The sequence below is a fragment of the Anolis sagrei genome, chromosome 1, assembly GCF_037176765.1.
Source record: "Anolis sagrei isolate rAnoSag1 chromosome 1, rAnoSag1.mat, whole genome shotgun sequence".
Taxonomy (NCBI): domain Eukaryota; kingdom Metazoa; phylum Chordata; class Lepidosauria; order Squamata; family Dactyloidae; genus Anolis; species Anolis sagrei.
In genome coordinates, this window is record NC_090021.1 from 302545859 (window position 1) to 302567192 (window position 21334).

The 21334-nt window shown below is 40.0% G+C and overlaps 1 protein-coding gene across 1 annotated transcript in view; it reads left to right on the forward strand.

The window, feature by feature from the left end:
- The first annotated feature begins 6872 nt into the window (after positions 1–6872).
- The window catches only part of MIPOL1 (mirror-image polydactyly 1), a 219912-nt gene continuing 205450 nt past the window's right edge, over positions 6873–21334 (forward strand). The window contains exon 1 of the mRNA XM_060759026.2: positions 6873–7003. The gene's annotated coding sequence lies outside the window, so the exon portion shown is untranslated. The remainder of the gene's footprint in view (positions 7004–21334) is intronic.

Consider the following 21334-nt stretch of genomic DNA (forward strand, 5'->3'; position numbering starts at 1 on the left):
TTGGGGGGGGGGGCTGAGTCTGAGTGAAAGAGGGTCTACCCTAGCAAACCTTTTGTATAGTTACCCCAATACCCCCTGCATATGGGATATATTGAGCATGGTGATCAGATCATGATATGAATAAACATAACAGTTTAAATAATGTACCAGTAAGGCCTTCTCGTGGACCACCATGAGAATTTCGGGGGGGGGGGGGTTGGGGGCTACATGCCTGCATGGGGGTATTGGGGTAACGATACAAAAGGTTTGCTAGGGTAGACCCTCTTTCACTCAGACTCAGCCCCCCCCCCCCCCCCGAATCAAAATCCTAGCTACGGGTCTGCAGGCACACCTTCTGAGGGCAGCTTTCCCTCTCTTCTCCACCAAGGCCTTTGGGACCTTTGGACTCAGGGATCCCAGCCAAAAAAAGACAGCCCAATGAAACCTTTGCCCCACACGAAAGAATCCAGGAAAGGGCTTGGGAATGCTGATGTGCCACAATCTTTCTTTTTTAGTTGCCAACAGTAAAGAAGATGCCTGTGTACAGTCAGCATTCTATGTACTTGCTACATAGAAGCCAGGGGCCCCAGTACCAAGGAGTCGGGCAATGCTGCTGAAATTCATAGGGTGCATCTGCACTGTAAGCCCCCAGTGGCACAATAAGTCAGCAGGACTGCTGACCGATAGATAGTGGTTCAAATCCAGGGACAGCGGGTTGAGCTCCCTCATGTCAGCTCCAGCTCCCCATGTGGGGACATCAAACATCCGGGTGTCCCTTTTGCAATGTCCTTGCAGATGGCCAATTCTCCCACACCAGAAGTGACTTGCAGTTTCTCAAGTCGCTACTTACACACACACACACAAATCTGCAGTGTAGAAGGAGTGCAGTTTGACACCATTTTAGTTGCCATGCCTCAATGCTATTGCATTCTGGGAGCTGTACTTGGGCATTAGCACTCTAGCAGAAAAGGCTAAAAAAAATTAAAACTACAACTTCCAGGATTCCATAGTGCTGAAACAAGGCAATTACAGTGGTGTCAAACTGCATTCATTCTACAAAGATGATGCACCCTTCATTGCTTACGGCTTTAGTTAAGAAGATGTGTGGGTGCAGTCTGGCATCTAAGTTAAAAGGCGGGGAGAGGTCATCCAGAGTTTTGGATTTCGGTGCCATCTCTATGCAGATGGCACCCAACTCTATTACTCTTTTCCACCGAAATCCAAGGAAGCTTCTCGGATACTGGATCAGTGTCTGGCTGCTGTGGCAGTCTGGATGAGGACAAACAGGTTGAAGATCAATCCTGACAAGACAGAAGTCCTCCAGAAGTCTGCCATAAGTAAGCAGGCCTTTTTTTAATTTTTGCCAGGCAAGGAAATTGGCATCCTACCTTTTGGTAGAAGCATTAGCAACAGTAATCCATGCAACAGTCACCACTAGGTTGGACTATTGCAGTGCCTTATATGCCGGCCTTCCGAAGTCAACAACCCAGAAGATTCGGATGGTCCAAAATGTGTGCTAGCAGGATCATCTATAAGATCCCATATTACACCGATTCTGCAACAACTGCATTGGCTACAAATAGAACATTGGATCTCTTACAAGATACTGATCCTAACATTTAGAGCTCAAAATGGCCAAGGACCTTTATATCTTAGGGACCATCTCATTCGTTTTTTCCATCAGTGGTTACCTTGATCCACCCAAGAAAATCTCCTATACATACCGGGCCCTAGGGAGGTACACCTGGAAGCTACAAGGCGTAGAGTTTTTTCAACCTATGCTCCAATTCTGTAGAACTCATTGCCTCCATACATTAGAGCAATGTCAGAGTTGCGACCTTTTGTAAAGGCGCTCAAGACTTGGCTGTTTGGTTGTGCATTTAAGTAAAGTGATCAGATCTAATTTGCCAAATAGTCACTGTTGAATGTTTTTATGTTGAATGTTTTTATATTGTGTAAATGCTATTTTAAATTGTAAGTTGCTCAGAGCACCTTGGTGGAGAGCGACTAATTAAGAAATAAAGTGAAGTGAAGTGAAATCTTGAAATTCCCAGATAGGTGTTTTCTTGGGTAAAAAAATAGCAATGTCTTTATTCATGGTTTCTCACTTTCATGTAGTTCATATCACCGATATTATTGAATGTGGAAACATGGGAGATGATACAAGATTCAGCCTCCTGGTGCTCTTATTAAAAGAAGATCATGTTCTTTTTTTAAATGAAGTTGAGCCAGGAGAGTAATTATGAGTCAATGAGCCTCAGTTTTGGATTGGTTTTTGACTGAGGCAGGACTCTTTATGACTGAGAGACATCAAAGTTACTCTAACTTAGTGGTTCTCAACCTTTCTTTGACCAGGGACATTTTGACCAGGGACCACTCTCCAACATTAGTACCCAAAGGGTTACAAATCAGTTTTTGGTCAACTTTAGATTCGGTTTGGTTATTTGGGGTGCTGATTTAGAAAACTGCATTGGATAGATCACACTAGCTCTAGTTTCTGATAGAGAACATATGTCATCCAGTAGTCACCATCTGCTCGCTCACCAAAAACCATATTTAATAAACCTCGGCATTATAAGAGGCTTTCACAAGATCAGCCGCTCTCATTGCAATGTTGTAGTAATGGTGAGGTTGCGGACCATATTTTAGTTCTGGCAGGACCACTGGTGTTCCACGGACCACAGATTGGGAACCACTGATCTAACTTCAACAGGCCTGTTCAGGTCTTGCAGACTCAGACCTATTGCTTCTCTCATTAAGTTTATCCATCTGAAATGTTGTCTTCCTCTTTTCCTACTGCTCTCCACATCTGCAAACATTATACTATGTAATAAAATTGATTTCTTTTCTGTTTCTGGTTTGAAAGTGTTATTTCCTGTTTAATTGTGCAGTAGTTTGAAAGTAGTTGTTATACTCTAGAAGCTTTGTTTTTGTGGCTGCCATAAACTATGTTGAATTGGCTGAGACTATTAGATATTCATTGAAAGTTACAGCAAAACATGCTGCAGGATGTCCCGCAAAGTTTTTGCAGTTTAATAAGCTTTCCCCATGTTTTTATGATAGAACCAAGTGGGAAATGACATTTATAACCCAGGAACAAAAACCGTGTTACATTATCACCGTGTTACATTTTCTTCTTATATGTCCAAAGTACAACAGTCTCCATTTAATCATCTTGGCAGTCTACAGTGTCTGCAGAACTCTTTTCCAGCACTTCACCTCAAATAAGTTGATTTTCTTCCAATTTGCTTTTGTTGTTGTTTTGTTTTGGGGTTTTGTTTTGTTTTGCTGTCCAGCTTTCACAACCATACATAGAAACGGGGCATACAACGACATGGACCATTCTAACTTTAGCATTCATGATATATCTCAACACTTTAGAATCTTGTCTAGTTTTTTCAAAACTGCCCTTCCAAACCTTTGTCATTTTCGGATTTTTTGACCACAATCTCAACTCTGATTAATGATTGAACCAAGTACGGGAAATCTTTAACTTTTTCAATGTCTACTTTAAAGTTATGTAAATCATTCATGGTCATTATATTTTGTTTTCTTAACGTTCAACTGTAAACCCGCTTCTGCACTTTCTACCTTGACTATTCAGTAATCATTCAATGTCTTGGTATTTTGGTGTCACTTGAATATTGTTGGTGCTCCTTCCTCCAATGTTTTTTTTCCCCTCTCAGTCTAATTGGCCCCCAAAACCCACTAAATCAGTGCCCAGTGGTGCCCAGATGTTTTGGCCTTCAACTCCCAGAAATCCTAACTGGTGGTAAATGGCCTGGGATTTCTGGGAGTTGGAGGCCAAAACATCTGAGGACCCACAGGTTGAGAACCACTGCAAATGAATTCAGAGAAGTCACACTCTCTCAACCTCAGAGGAAAGCAAGGGGCTACCGAAATCAAATCCTTTACATAATTTTGGGCCTTCAAGTCATTTCTGATTCATGGTGAACCATATTGGGGTTTCCTTGGCAGAATTTGATCCAAGGAGTATTTGCCCGTACTTCCCTCCAAAGCTGAGAGAGAGTGACTTTCCCAAAGCCACTCAGTATGCTTCCATGGCCAAACAGGACTTCAAACCCCAATCCAACACTCAAGCAACAACACAATTGTGGTGAATGACTTAACAGCGAGGCTTCGGGTTGCTCTGTATGGCAATCAATTTTGGGTTGAGCATCCATTATGCAGAATTTCAAATTCTGAAATAGTCCATGGATTTTTGCTCTGATGGTATAGGGTACACAAATAGTCTCACATACAAAATTATTGATATGGTGTATAAAATTACCTTAAAGCTATTTGCATAGTTATATGGCACATGAATGAATTTCGTGTTTAGCCACAAGTCTCATCCACATATCTTATTCTGTATATGCAAGTACTGTATTCCAAAATCCCCAAAAATCCAAACTATGAACTAATTCTGTTCCCAAGCATTTCAAATAATGGATAGTCAACTTATAATTAGAGAAAGGGCGTAGATATGGCCCTACCATTATAAAGAGCAGGTTTCAATGGGATGGATATGAAATGAGTTTTCAAAAGTTTTTTTCCCTCTCTTCCGCCTAGTTTAAGTAGATGCCAGCTAGGGTTGCATCTGCACTGTAGCAGGGATACAGTTTGGCACTACTTCTAACTGCCATGGCACAATCCTGTGGAAAGTTGTAGTTTGGCAAAGACCAGTACTCATAGACCTTGTAAAACTATAACTCTCAGGATTCTTTAATATTGAGCCTTGGGAGCTAAAGTGGTCTCAAACTCCATAAATGCTCCAGTGGAGACGTACCTTGGATTTTCAAGCTGATTAAAGAGTTAATGGGTTGCTGTGAGTTTTCCGGGCTGCATGGCCATGTTCCAGAAGCATTCTCTCCTGACGTTTCGCCTGCACCTATGGCAGGCATCCTCAGAAGTTGTGAAGTCTCAGAGACACTGACTTCTCAGAGCTTGTGACCTCACTGGGTTGCTGTGAGTTTTCTGGGCTGTATGGCCATGTTCCAGAAGCATTCTCTCCTGACGTTTCGCCTGCACCTATGCAGGCGAAACGTCAGGAGAGAATGCTTCTGGAACATGGCCATACAACCCAGAAAACTCACAGCAACCCAGTGATTCTGGCCATGAAAGTCTTCGACAACATAAGGAGTTAATCCCCTTTACTATGCACCACCTCTTCCTCCTAACTTCTATGAGTTAATCAAACTCCTCCCCCCTTTTCGAACACTCCCAAACAACACTCAGTCTTCGCCCACCAATGAGGTTCTTCTGTCCCGCCTCCATCGTTTGATTGACATCTAGGGCCAGCGACTGGATGACAGTTCCAAGCCTGTTGGTCACGCCTCCTGCGTGAATGTTTGTTGTGCCAGAATGAGCACAGAGTGTGGAAATAGTAGAGCACCAAGAGCCGTTGAGCTTCCGGGTTGCTTATTCATTTCGTCCCAAGGTATACCTATAAGATGACCCTTGAGAAAGCCAGCCTTTCAGCAATGACCGGGCCTAGACTCATCTTAGAAACTAGAGGAAGCTGTAAATATATAAAGGGAAAAGGGAATTTATATGGAAACATTAAAAAGAGTTTTCTAATATGAACACAATAAAGAATACTCAAATATTATGATAGCCAACCAGGCAATGGTAATACTGAGAAGTGGAGATGAGCCCAATCTGCAATGCAGTAGACTCTCAGTTAACTGGCACCCATGGGGCTATGTAGATACCGGATAGGTGTAGTTTCTGGTTGCTTGAGAGCTACTATTAAAAATGGGCCTAGTATAGTATACTTCATACCAGAAATTTTGTATTGATATTAATATTGAAATACAGTAGTTGAAAGCAAATAAAGACAAACTTAATTTAAACTTCCATTTCTACTAAAATTGGTTTAATTTTAATGTATTATTTCTTTGCTTTTGTAGGTTGCTTGAGTTCTGGTTGAGAGTTTCCCGTATAAACAATGGGATGAACTACATCAACCACAAGCCCAAACTGAATCCCAGTTGCATGTCAAACTATATTAACTCTGTATTGTTGAAAGGCTTTCGTGGCCAGAATCACTGGGTTGTGGTAGGTTTTTCGGGCTGTATGGCCATGTTCTAGAAGCATTCTCTCCTGACGTTTCGCCTACAACTGTGGCAGGCATCCTCAAAAGTTGTGAGGTCTGTTGGAAACTAGAACAATTGGGTTTATATATCTGTGGAAAGTCCAGTGTGGGAGAAAGAACTCTTGTCTGTTGGAGCTAGGTGTAATTGTTTCAATTGGCCACCTTGATTAGCATTTGATGGCCTGACGGTTTTTAGGTGTAACTTGTTACTGCCTGGGAAAATCCTTTGTTGAGAGGTGATTAGGTGTTCCTGTTTGTTTCTTGTCTGGAGTTTTGTTCTTTGTTTACTGTTATAATTTTATATTTTATATTAACTCTACAGTGTAACTGCACCCTTGGCCTAACATGCAACCCACACAGAAGATGCATCTACACCAGTGGTTCCCAACCTGGGGTCCCCAGATGTTTTTGGCCTACAATTCCCAGAAATCCTAACAGCTGGTAAACTAGCTTGGATTTCTGGGAGTTGTAGGCCAAAAACATCTGGGGACCCAAGGTTGAGAAGCACTGATCTACACAGTCTGAATTAATGCAGTTTGACACCACTTTAACTGCCAGGTCTCAATGCTATGGGATCCTGGGCGTTGTGGCTTGAGAAGGCTCCAGCAGAGAAGGCAAGATAACTTTTAAAACTACAACTTCTGTGGTTTCATAGCATTGACCCATGGCAGTTAAAGTGGTGTCAAACTGCATTAATGCTATAGTGTAGAGAGGCACCCGTGGGTTCTCGAATGAGGAGTGTCTCCACCCAGCCTTTCCCTCGGGGGAGAGGGGAGGTGTCGCAAGGGCGCCGGAAGTGGACAGCGTAGAGGCGAGTCTACAAATGAATGAAGCTCAGTCGCCCTAGCCCTTTGGGGGTCGCGAGCCCAGCGGTGCCGCTTCCTTCGCCTCACGCGCGCAACCCGGCCGACTGCGCGAGGCAAATAGGTAACTGCAGCCGCCTTTCTAACGGGACGGAATTCCTTTTGGGAGGGGTAGGAGGAGGGGGAAAAGAACTGCAACACGCATGCGCACGGAGTGGCTAGGAAGTTCCCTCTTAAGCATTCATTACCAGGGCAATCTCTGATTTCCTCTCCTCTGGTAGAATGAATGCAGTTTGATACCAAGTCAAGGGCCATGGCTCAATGCTATGGAATCTGTAGTTGTGCAAGGGCTTCAGCCTCCCCTGGTGCCTTGGCAAAACTACAACTCCCAGGGCTCCTTAGCTTTGACCCATGACGGTTCAAAGTAGTGCCAAACTGCATTCATTCTACAACAGGCATGGGCAAACTTTGGCTAAGCAGATGAGGGGCAAAAAGAAAGGGCCTGAGGCTGTTAGGAATTGTGGGAGTTGTAGTCCAAAACAACTGGAGGGGCGAAGTTTGCCCATGCCTGTTCTACAGTGTAAGCTGAGTGTTTGGGGACTGTGGAGGGGTTTGGGAAGCATCAGAAGAGGATAATAAAAGGTGTTCCCGCTTGCACTGCCTTCCATGTATTAGGGCACCTTTGAGATTAACTGTTGAATGAATGCATTTTGATACTATTTTAACTCAATTCCATAACTCAAGGCTATGGAATCCTTAGAGTTGTAATCCTACAAGGCCATTAGTCTTCTCTACCAAAGGATGACCACAAACCCAGAATTCTGTAACACAGAGCCATGTGGTGTCAAACTGTGTTAATTCTACAGTGGAGATGCACTCAAGGAAAACATTGCTAGGGAGGAGGCACGACATTCCAAAGCAGAGTCCATTGGTCACCTCTGGACCCCACTACCAAAAGGTGCTGGTGCTCTTAACAGCATTGATATAATGTTATATTCTTATGAGTTGCAACCCCAGTATATTCCTCTTTTGACTTTTCTTTTTGTGCTGTTTTGAATTTGAATATAGAGTGCAATTGCAAAACATTTCCAGGTGGTAGGCATTAACTCTGATCAGATTTAGAGAAGAGGATCAAAAGCAAGGCCTCCTGAAAACAGGGAAGGTTGTAATCCTATGCACGCTAATATGAAAGTAAACTATTAAATTTAGTGGGGCAAACTGTCAAATAGATATGTATGGTGGCCAGTTACTATAAGTTTGTATTTATGTGTTTGTTTACTGTTTGGTTTGATTTGTTTTGTTTCTATTGTTTATTGTGGTATTAAATGTTTTCCATCCTTTTTGGGAAATTGCCCTGAGGATCCCCTCCCCCGGGAGATAGGACAGGTTATAAATAAAGTTTTATTATTATATTATAGTATATTATTATTATTATTATTAGTAGTAGTAGTAAAGGTAAAAGTTTCCCCTGACATTAAGTCCAGTCATGCCCGACTCTGGGGGGTGGTGCTCATCTCCATTTCTAAGCCGAAGAGCCAGCACTGTCCATAGACACCTCCAAGGCCATGTAGCTAGTATGACTACATGGAGCACTGTTACCTTCCCGCAAAAGTGGTTCCCATTGATCTACTCACTTTGCATGTTTTCAAACTGCTAGGTTGGGAGAAAGTGGGCCTAACAACGGGAGCTCACCCTGCTCCCCGAATTTGATTTGCCAACCTTTCGGTCAGCAAGATCAGCAGCTCAGAGGTGTAACCCGCTGCACCAGTGGGGGGGGGGCATTATTATTATAGTGCAAGACAAATGGAAAAGGATGGAAGACAGAAGATCTGCCAGAATCCTTTATTTTTATAACATATAGGACAAACATGCTACTAAGTTGTCACAACCTAATTGGTTCTGACTCCTAGTCTTTTTAAATATTACTATTAAATTGGTTCTGACTTCTAGTCTTTTTTAATATTATTGTATTATTACTGGGAGGTGGTGCTCATCTCCATTTCTAAGCCAAAGAGCCAGTGTTGTCCGTAGACACCTCCACGGCCGGCATGACTGCCTGGAGCATCGTTACCTTCCTGCAGAAGTGGTACCTATTGATCTACTCACATTTGCATGTTCTCGAACTGCTAGGTTGACAAAAGCTGGGCCTAACAGCGAGAGCCTACCCTGCTCCCTGGATTCAAACTTCCAACCTTTCAGTCAGCAAGTTCAGCAGCTCAGCGGTTTAACCCGCTGTGCTACCAGGAGGCCCATTATTATTATAGTGCAAGAGAAATAGAAAGGGATAGCAGACAAAAGATCTGCCAGTAGCCTTTATTTTTTTAACATATAAGACAAACATGCTACTAAGTTGTCACAACCTCATTGGTTCTGACTTCTGGTCTCTTAAATATTTTTATTATTTATTTGTGGCCACCTCTCCTGAAGGCAGGGTACAGTACAGCTAAAGTACATTACCATATAGGACTGAGTGATAAAAGGTTGGAAATTTCAAATCTAATAATAATATTTGTGACTACCAAACTAAAGTAAGATATTTGACTTTTCTCTTTTCCATGCCTCCTTCTGAATTACTTTGTAAATAAGCCAAGTTTTGTTGTGAGTATATGTAAATCTATGAATAAGAGAGAGAAAGATTGTGTTTCTCTCTTAGCTCCCCTAAAAATAAGTTTTAGGGTGACACTGTTTTTTTTAAAAAAAACTTTAGCCGAGACCCAGTCTATCGATCTTTGTCACTGCTGGCTTTGGGATATAATCATAACATTCAGTGCTGCTGGACCTTTTCAGATATCCCAGGATTTGCATTCTGTGGCCCTATCTACACTGACCATTTAATGCAGTTTCAAAATAGCATTTAAGAATGCTCTTCTGCTGTGCAAATGATACCATGGAACCAGTTTGAGGGTCAGATGATAATTACCCAAATAACAGAGCACTGGGGTGCATTGAGGGCTTTCTTTCTTTTGTGAGAGTTTATTATTTGGTCGCCACATTTTGAACTTAGCTTCAAACTGCATTAAATGGCTAGTGTAGATGGAACCCCAGTACTACTACTCACAACGAGCAGAAAAAGTGAGAAACCTGTGCACAGAATGTTCCCTGTGATATTACATAAATTGTCATGATAGTTAGTGATCCTATATTGTGTTCCATTAATATAATATGGTTATATGGATTTCAGTGGCAGGTATAGAATGAATTGTCCATAAATGAAGTAAATTTGCATACAGGTAGTGATTGCTTGAGAAAGTCAGTGTGGAAGATATTATGCAGTGGTATCAAACGTATGGCCCTCTGGTTGTTTGGGACTTCAACTCCCAGAATTCCTGGCAGAAGGAGGACAGGCAATGTTCTGAAGGAGATGAGAGAGAGAGAGTAAGAGAGGATGCATTATATAGAGAGACCTGTTTATTAATAGCATGTTAAAAGTGTTTATGTGTGAAGAAATATTGAAGGAAAGGAGTTTTATCTAATGGATTATGATCGCCTACTGCTTCGGGTGCATGCACACTATAGAAGGTCAGGTAAGCCATACATAAATAAACAAAATAATTTTGAACTGGAAAAAGACTGAAAGCTTCTCACAAAGTGCATTTAACGGTGATTTTTAGATGCCCCCACTGGTCAAAATATATTTCTATGTTTTTGTTTTTGTTTTGTTTTTAACACGCTGGGAATAGTTGGTGAAGCAGCTTATCTGCTCTGCCTTTTCTGTCTATTTTTTTATTCATACATGGCCCATAAGGGACTCTGTAGGCAGCTACTACTTGCCTTGTCAGTTGTAGAGAGGCACACAAGGCTAGAATAAGATTGACTGGAACAAAATGCTGCTCCAAAATGGTCAAAGGTCAAGCTCCGGAAGCCAAACTCTATGAGGAGCATATAGATATGTTTAGCATGGAACAAAGGTTGAGAAAGGGGGGGGGGGGGTGATAGCCATGTTTAAATATTTGAAAAGATGTTATATTGGGGAGGGGTTGTGCATGTTTTGAATGGTCTGGAGACTAAGACACAGAGCAATGGATACAAACTGCAGGAAAAAAAAGATTCTGCCTAAACATTTAGGAAGAATTCCTGGCAGTAAGAGCTGTTACAGTGCTGCCTCAATGCATGGTAGAGTCTCCTTCTCCTGAGGCTGAATAGCCATCTGTGGGGAGTGCTTGGATTGTGTCCTCCTGCTTGGCAGCAGGACCTGATGGTCTTTGTAGTCTCTTCCAACTCTTAAGATTCAATTATTCTTTCTCAGCTTAGATTTTTCTTATTGCTACTTGTGTACTTCTGAAACCCGGCACTGAAAGCCTGTGTTTCTGTAGCCCTTTGCCTTTCTTCCAGTGTTGATTCTGCTAAAAAAAAATGTACAGCTAGGCATAGATTAAGTGGGAAAGGGGTGGTAGATGTTTGTAAAAAGTATTTTTTTTAGAAAGGAGCTTCACTGTCAGGACTTTTGTTAATTGAGGTTGCTTGTATTTGTTAGGTAAAGGGTAGCTTATACTGATAAGAAGAATCTGCAAAGGACCATATGGTCTTACAGCAGTGAGTGTTTCTGCCATCCAGGCAGAGCGCATTTTACTCATTCTGCTCTTGTCAGCTTCTTGTATGAGAGCGAAAAAGATTGTTGGAGTTAAATTTACAAACAAATATGTGCTGGAAATCAAGCGGTTCTTATATATTTCCAACCTTAATGTTTTAAGCCTCACTACTTATGCAAAAATCAAAACAGTACTATTGGCAAACAAAGGAAGCATTAGCAGGATTGAGAGAAGCCACATGCTTTGCAGAATGACACCTATTTTTTTTTAAAAAAACTAGAAACACCCAAATAGCTCAGCTAAGTGCTAAGGAGCATGCTCACTATTGATAGTAGAAAACCAAGTCAGAGGTGGAAGGCAAAAGAGAATTGTTAGAATTTTGAGTAAGTACTACAGAGAGAAGCTGCAGTGAAGGCTCTTTGTATAATAGTTTGTAAAGCAATATCCTTAAAGAGACACTGAATAGATAGCAGTGTTGATTTGAATATGTTTTTATTGGATGGAAATTCTAGATGTTTACATCTCCACTAGCAGCAAGTTGTTTGTAATGCTAATGGGTCTTGCCCACTTGTAACAGAGTCACTTCTGAATATATCCGGTTACAGCAGGGGCAGTCCATACATAGATGCTGTGAATCCATTTCCTTTCCAGTTTCTGTGAATGTTCTGGCTACAATAAGATGGAATGGAGAGGACAAGTGAAAGAGTAGGTATTTGTACTTGCTTCTCAAAGGTCCGAAGGCTCCAACTCTATTAAAGTTGACTAATGTGAACAATGTTGCAACATATTGTTACACAACCCAGTTGCTGTATACTACAGAGCCTGGATACTGTATGATTGCTAAATCCTTACTGACATTATACAGGTTTAGGTCCTGTTGGTACAGTAGAATCTCGCTTATCCAACCTTCACTCATTCAACGTTCCAACGCGATCTGCCTCCCGCCCGGATCCACAGCTGTTTCAATATATTGTGTTTCTTTGGTGCTAAATTCGTAAATACAGTAATTACTACATAACATTATTGTGTTTTGAACTGCTTTTTCTGTCGATTTGTTGTAAAACATGATGTTTAGGTGCTTAATTTGTAAAACCATAACATAATTTGACTTTTATTAGGCTTTTCCTTAATCCCTCTTTATTATCCAACATTTTTGCTTCTCCAACTGTCTACCGGCCTGTTTATGTTGGATAAGCAAGTGTATCTGAATTGGAAGCACCTTGGTTGGACATTTATTGCCCCGGTCTTGACCTCTTTGTAGTGACAATGATCTCTAAAGGTAATCATGAATATATGTATTTATAATGTGGAATGCTGAAATCTTGTTTCACGCTAAACAACCAGCTGAGCAATCACTTCTCCGTTTACTGTTCTTTTGAGCCATTTTCATTATTATCGTGATTTTATGCTTGACTTTAAAACAAGGTTATCTGATTACCATCAATATTTTGGTAAATCAAAAGAAAAGAAAAAAAGAGCACCGAAAGTATTGTGATGCCGATCTGTGTGTAAAAGAAAAGCAAACATTCAAATATATAAATCTTCATCCTTGGCTCCATCTCCAAAGAAGTTCCACTCCTCCCATTAGTTCAGATATTTGTACCTAACCACATAATACAAAAAGGAATATTGGTCCACACCTTTATCCTTATGAAATAAAATCTCTTCCTTGTTTCATTGTGCTGTTTGAAGGAACAGTGTGTGAATCCAACAAAAGTGGTACATATGGTTAGCAAAGTTTTTATTACTGTAAAAATAAACTATTTGCTACATTTATAATGTCAAAAGAAGTACCTTCATTCAGGTGGAATTTGAGCAGGAACTTTGAGTATCCATATTGTAAGATCCTATCTGTGTCTTTCTGCCTTCCCGTTGGTTTCCAAATTAACTTTGTCCTGCTTGGCAACAGAAATTAGTATTACTAGAACTGATAGAAGGCAAATACATTAGATTAGATCACTGGGAAATATTTCACTCTATATGGACCTTATCACACTAGAGAATGAATCCACTTTAAATCCAGTTGCTGTCTCCTGCAGAATTACGGGGTTTGTAGTTTAGGGAGAAACTTTTAACAGCCCCACTAAACTACAAACCTCAGAATTCTGCAGGAGGCACAAACTGGATTTAAAGTGGATTCATTCTCTAGTGTGACGAAGTAGTATATCTATAAAAAGTAATTAGGACAGAATATCTGTGCAGAGACTGGAAAGACTTTACTGATAATCTGGCATGTTTATCTTTTTGATGAAGGAGTAAAATAAAAAGATGTATTTGGGTGTTTTGTACATCACTATGTACATTGATGGTGCTATATAAATACTGTAGAGGAGAAGGTGAAAAAGAAATTATTAACTTCCTACTCTAATAATAGTAAAGCCATAAGCAAAACATGTATATGTTGATAATTTCTCCATTCTTTTTTTTTAAATTGAGAAATTTCCTCACCACTAGATGGGGCTATGTGCCAACAGTTTGTCAAATAATGACCTTGCCCTTAGAAAAGTAGTACATCTTCATTTATTTGGTAACAAATATTTTCAATACCCCCCCCCCCCCCCCCAATCTCCCAAGACATGAGGAGAATTTTTGTGCATGGGAGATTTTTCTGAAAGAAATCATCCTTCCTTCTCTCTCTTCCTCTTTTCCTCCTTTCTTTCTTCTTCTTTTGTTTTTTTCTTGGGTTTTTTTTTTGCAGAAAAACTTTGTGAAACTGTTTTTGCACAAAAATCCTAACGTTACATTACAAAAAACATCCCAAATTATCAAAACATCACTGGTCAGGTGGCCATTTCTTACCTGGATGCCTCAGTCTATCAAAACATCTTTTCTGGTCAACGATGAGAAAATTAGCAAGCAATCTTTTTACTGTCGAAGGCTTTCATGGCCGGAATCACTCAGTTCTTGTGGGTTTTTTCGGGCTATATGGCCATGTTCTAGAGGCATGCCTCTAGAACATGGCCATATAGCCCGAAAAAACCCACAAGAACTGAATCTTTTTACTCCTAGTCTTTCTGCTTTCCAGTGAATCATATAATCTGATTTTCAGAAAACATGTTCATTATCATGATGAAAAATCTTGCCAAAACAGGTTATATTATCAGTGCCAAACATTTCAGAATTGTATTTCTTCTGTGTATTTTGAACCGAATGGCAAATGAACAGGTAGTTGTCAATATGTGTAGGAAATGCCTTGGAGTACACCCCCAGGAAGTCAGCATAAATAGGAGATGTGTATATGCATAGTCTCCAATTGCTGTTGAAATTTGTTAGAGGCATTGGTGATGGAAGACCCATGGAAAATATGTTGTACATATCTTGCACATGGCCAAGTTCTGCAAGATCATATTATGTATTGGTGCATGAAACTGTTGGTGGAGGTCTCATTCGTGGTGTTTCCATAAGTTGAAGCTGACTTGATGGGAAATAATAACAAGTACACATTCTTCATATCCCTTCCCTCATCTTTGCACTGTTATAAAAAAAACTACACCAATTGCCAGTTTGCCCGTACTTTCTTACAACATTTGTGATTACGCACATAGACTAAGCAATCCATAATAACCCCTTGATGTGAAGCTGGCCAATTATAATTTTAATTTTTGATTTTAAGTTGTTTTCTCATGAATGAACTATCAAATTGTTTTCTTAACAAAGCTGTTTTATTCGCAGCACCTCTGTTACATAAAAGAATACAAAGCGACTCCAAAATGCAGCAATTCGTTCTGCTTATAGCTAGAAAGAATATTTTCTTAGCAGTAAAATTCAAAAAAGCCTTCTGAAGTGTATCAAAAAAAGAAATAGTTTTGAGACTTTTATTATTCATGTCTGCTGCACAAAATCTAGGTGACCTAGATTTGACTAGCACCATTGTAGTGTAATTATGCTCCTGAGCCATATCTGATATCCCAGAAGAAAGGTGTAAAGTTTATTTTCAAAGGTTATGGATTTGGTTGATTTATGTCATTGTGCTGCACACAGAACAGGAATCTGCAGGAGTCGTTGCTGATATTTATGCAAGTATAAATGAACACATTCAGACTTCAAGGAACAGTGTTAAATACAAGGCAAAGAAAGGTAATGTTTTGACATTTGTCAAAGTGATTGAACAAAACAACTTAGAATTCTGTTGAAATAGTACCTTTTTCCTTGTTCGGATTGCCTTTGATGGATGGAATAAATTTGAGCTCCTTTTTGGATGTTATTGGCTTGCAGAGATTAGCCATATGGATTTTCTTTAGGATTTGAAGTCTTGAGGTATTGCTCAACTCTCCAAATAAGTAAATTTTAAGAGTGGGGAGTTACGAATAGTGCTGCCACTTGAATTGTGGCACAAAAGTGACAAAAGACAGTGACAAAGTAAGAAAGACAGATTATGCTAGGAAATTGCAGGGGGTTCAAAAAATACTACTACTTCTATTTCTCCTATTTTTACACCCTGCTCTTGTTTATATCTCACCTTTTTGACCAGAAAAATATATATGATAACTTCATATACTTCAGTGGAAAGTATTTCACTAATGGTTCTAGCAGATCAGATCCCTTTGTTTTGGTTTTTGAAAGTCTGTCAGCTGGTTTGAATGCTTATTGAATCTTCCAAATCTGAAATTACCATTTTCAACAGTGATTTTCCATGAACAGAGTTAATCAGGACTACTTTTCTTCAAAGCACTCTGCCCTAGGGGAAGTTCTCCCTCTAAACATTTCTCCAGGTTTATTGCTAGTTCAAAACTCTAGCATGAATCAATACGTGGAAAGAACTTATACTGGAAAGAGCAAAACAGCAAATCTGTTTATTTCAGTCAAAACTTTACTGTATTCAGCATTCTGTATTCAGTACATATTCTTATTTGTACTGAACACATTCTGGAGTCAATGTAGAATAACGGTTTAAGTGTTGGACCAGGATTTTGGAGTCAACTTGAAGGCACATAACTCAAACAAACAAAGCCTCTGCTTTCTAACTGCTTTAACATTGACTCCATAGAATTACACATTCAGATGCTCTCTCTGAATAAAACCGGCCAAGAAAAAAACCATGTGATAGGGTCACCATAAGATGAAAACTACTTGAAGGTACTTGGCATTCTATTAAATGTTCTTTGACCAGTATCTGGCCACTTGGACTGCCTCTGGTGTCACTGTAGGAAGGTTGTGCATGTGGCAGGGCTCAGACTGCATTGTAATAGGTGGTTTGCTCTTCTTCACACTCACATGTCGTGGACTCCACTTTGTAGCCCCATTTCTTAAGGTAGTCTCTGCATCTCGTGGTGCCAGAGCACAGTCTCTTTAGCACCTTCCAAGTTGCCCAGTCTTCTATGTGCCCAGGAGGGAGTTTCTCATTTCGTATCAGCCATGGATTGGGGTGCAGGGTTTTAGCCTGCCACTTTTGGACTCTCACTTGCTGAGGTGTTCCTGCGAGTATCTCTGTAGATCTTAGAAAACTATTTCTTGATTTGAGGCATTGGCATGCTGGCTGATATCTAAACAGAAAATGGGCCGGAGATGTTACTGCTTTGGTGCTTTCATTATTGGCTGCTACTTCCCGGCAGATGTCAGGTGGTGCAATACAGTGTAATTTCTCCAGTGGTGTAGGGTGCAGACAGCCGGTGATAATTGCGGCATGTCTCATTAAGAGCCACGTCCACTGTTTTAGCATGGTGAGAATCGACCAGAAGCAAGGCAAGAGATAATCTAGTCTTATAACTGTGTTTGAGATATTTGCTTTCTGTGATTCACAGCAGTTCTGTATTTTGGTTTCTCCTTTAGTGTAGAGGTTTTAAAATTTCATTAGGAATTCTATTCCAATACTTGTTCTTGATAATGATGGGCTACCATGCAAATTTGTAATGGAAGAGGCACCCTGAAGGCAGTAGTAAGGAACCTGTTGCACCTTTGCTCCCCAAAACACCGCCTTCCAGACCTGACTAACACCGCTTTAATAAACCAGTAAAGCTATGGTCCTGAGTTTCAAATAATTGCTTTTCAGACTGCAACTTCCAGAAACCCCCAGACAGCATGGCCATTGGAAATTATCATTTTGATTGATTGATTGGCTAGATTAAACAATTTAAAGACCTTTTGATCAGTTGAATAATGAACCAGCAGATTAAAAAAAAGCTTGTGTGACAGGCTTTCGATCTTTGATATGTTGTTTTAAATTGTGTTAGATTCGAGTTTGTTTCTTGTAAGCCACTCTGAGCCCTAGGGGAGTGACGGCATATAAGTTTGAATAATAAGTAAATACATAATTTGTACTTGGCATCATAAGTTTTTATATCTGGTAAAATAAATTTACTAGATGAGCAGATCTAGGTTTTTTTAGGAATTCTTCTATCCTATCCCACACCTATGGCAACTGATAGAGCAGTGGTTCTCAACGTTTTTTTGACCAGGGACCACTTTGACCAAGGACCACACTCTAACAATAGTACCAAAAGGGTTAAAAATCAGTTTTTTTGTTAACTTTAGATTTGGTTTGGTTATTTGGGGTGCTGGTTTAGAAAACTGCTTTGGCTAGACCACATCAGCTCTAGTTTCTGATACAGAACAAATGCCATCCTGTAGTCACCATCTACTTGACCACAGAAAACCATATGTAATAATCTAGAGTTGATGTGGTCTATCCAATGCAATTTTCTGAATCAGCACTCAAATATCCCCAGGAACAGACCAAAAATGGAGACACCAAGGCACCCCCACTTCCAGGCACCATGCTCGGGGGAGGGAGGAGAAGCAGCACAGTCAGGAGGCTTGTTGTCGTGCCTTTCGTGGGTAGTCAGCCTCTTCCCTCCCAACATCCCCATTGCCTTGGCACTATAAAAGGGTTTCACTCTCGTTGCAGCTGTGTAGTAACAGTGTGGCCACGGACCATCTTTTAGTTCATGGGGACCACTGGTGGTCCACGGACCACAGGTTGAGAACCACTGTGATAGAGGATACTGATTCCATAATTTTTATCCTAAAACCAGTATGGTATTACACCCATATTACATACCTGCAGAACCTTCCACAGACAGCACTCCATCGTCATTTCCAGACTATCACTCTATAAGTCTAGGACTGTTCCATTACAACCTAATCACCCTGAATGTCCATAAAGGAGTTAAGATTGCTCTGCCTGGCTACACAATACTATATCCATTAACATAGAACCCTACAGCTGGAAGAGTGCAAACCTGCATACAGGGCTCTGTGTACATCTCCACTTCGTTCTCACAACTGCCTTGTGAGAGAATAGGACAAAGGCAGCACAACTGCCATGGGGAAGTCTTTCAGTGAGTTTTGTGACACCTGTGAATTTCAAATGCAACCTGAATTTTCCCTGGTTCTGTGCCCTAACCACTATACCACCATGGTTTTCTGATTTTAGTCAGGCCAGGTTTTATATGTAGGAAAGTATTTCCTGAACTTTACAGACATTGGCCAATTTTAAACAAAAAAATAAGACCTGTGTGTACACACACACACACACACACACAGAGAGAGAGAGAGAGAGAGAGAGAGAGTAGTTAACCGAAGAAATGGTTAAATTAAAATACAACCGAATAGTTTATGAACAGCTGGAGTAATTCTATACTTGATGGCAGAGTTATGAAGCTCTTGGTAACTTGACAAGACAAGCTACAAGCTTGAATGAAATCGTTCAGCTTAAAAAGCCCGAATGAAGTTGATGACGGATATGTTACTGAACATGACAGGGTGTCATCTGTTTTAAACAGGATCTTTACAAGGATGTACTGAAAGCAATTTTTCCACTGGTTTGAGCCCATGACAGCTTTTGCCAGTCAATTTTTAAAAGAGCTTATTCAGACAATAGGCTTGCTCCAACTGTTGCCATTTTAATATAATAAATACAAGCATTATAATTGCTTTTTAATATTAATAATTATAGGCCTGGGCTGGATGGAATATAAATGTTGAGCTTAAAAAAACAAAAACAGCAAAGTCCCAAGCTCTTGTTACTAGTAATCCTTTACTTGTTTAATTAGTTAGCAATCCTGGATTACCTTGACTTGAAGTGTGGTGGAGTCTCCGTCTCTGGATGTTTTTAAACAGGCTGGATAGCCATTTGTCAGGAGTGCTTTGATTGTGTTTTCTTACATGGCAGAAGGCTGATATGACTTCAGGCTGGGGCTGTATTGAAACCCATCTCCTCTGAGATCAGGGAGCATTGCCTAAAAGTAGTGTATTATAACTGATAATATACCTTATTGTGCTTGAGTGGCATCCATAAACAGTTGAATAAAAAATGCAAAAAAAAAAAAAACCCAAAACAAAACAACTGTAAGTAGCTGAGCATGTGTATTACTAGTATTTAGTGGACCTGTCCCTTCATTGCAACACTTTGGAAGGAGGTTTTCATTGAGACTAAGAAAACAATGGCATAAATCTATTTCCCCCTGCAGTTGGAATCTTATTTTCATTCAGGCAAATTATCATCTTGTCTATGGAGTTAATAGTTGTTCTGTGCTTGGCAGCAAATATAGAAATTCTTTTGAGTTGAAAAAGTTGGGTAACTTGTTCAAAATGTGGTTGAGTTCCAACAGAAAAGAACTCATATAAATGAATAAACGAACAGTCAGATTTTGATCATTGGGTCTCGTGCAAATGTTCATTGAACAACAAGAGAAATGAAATACATTCAGAAAGCATATTTTATGGCACATGCTTTCCATTTCTTGAATCCATAAAGACCCCCGTATTCACGGAGGATATATTCCCAAATGGACTGCATACCATATAATTTCATTGGAGGGCCTAGAGATTCATAGAAAGGTATCCTTTCTAAGAATTTGTTGAAGTCCTCCAGCACAACTCTGGTAGTCTCCAGAGGAAGTATAGCATAGAATTGCCTGGAAGACTTAGAAAATTCCTAGAGAAACCATCCCCCCTCCCCTCGAGTACAGGTAATGAACCTTGCATATAGGTTTTGTGCTCAGGGCAGGCATGGGACAACTTTGGCTTTCCAGTTGTTTTGGACTTCAACTCCCACAATTCCTAACAGCCTTGTGGGAGTTGAAGTCCAAAACACCTGGAAGACCAAAGTTTGCCCATGTCTGGCTTTGTGGGTCTATACATTAAAATAATAATATAGAGGACCTTCACCCACCCATCTGGAATGATGTGCTTATTTGATTTCAAACATTGCAATGTAAGGTGATTTAGAATTGTCTTGATGAATATCATACTGGTATATTCCCTTGCCTAAGTTTTTGACCTTCTGCTAATTTGCTATTTCTTTGAAAACAGTTCCTCATCCTCCTCATTCTACCAAGGTTACAAAAAAATGCTGAATTGTGGGAAGTTATTTTAAGAAAAGAAAACACCCATGAAATTCTCACATCTCTATCTGGAGATAAAAAGAAAAAGCTCTTATAAGCACAGCTTATTAGAACAATACTTTGCTTCCAAGTAGTGTCCTTTTATAATAGTGAACCTTTGTAAAAGTGAATAGGGGAAACTGACTCTGTTTAAGGGCAGTGACTTAGTCCTCAAAGAGATGTGCTTTTCTGATGAAGTTAGTAGAGGATCTTCATTCTGTCTTTGGTTTATCTTACGGCTTCTTGTTCAAGTCCATTCACTTTGTTGCCTCTACAATATGGAAACAGCCATTTGAGACAACCGCCTCCTTCTTCACAAAGCTATCATTTTATCCTAATAGGAATAGATAGATCAGGTAATGTTCACATTCATAAAGTTTCATTATGAAATGAGGAACTGGAACTTTATTTCGATGGATTTGGACAGTCTATTGTATTGGAACATATCTGGTTTTTCAAGGGTTTTAGGAAAGAAAGGCCATTCTGCTGAAAGAACAGTAAAGAATTATTATAATGATGAGCAATAATAACAAGTAATAAATATATTACATAATAATAATAATAATAATAATAATAATAATAATGCGTTACTGTGAGTTTTTC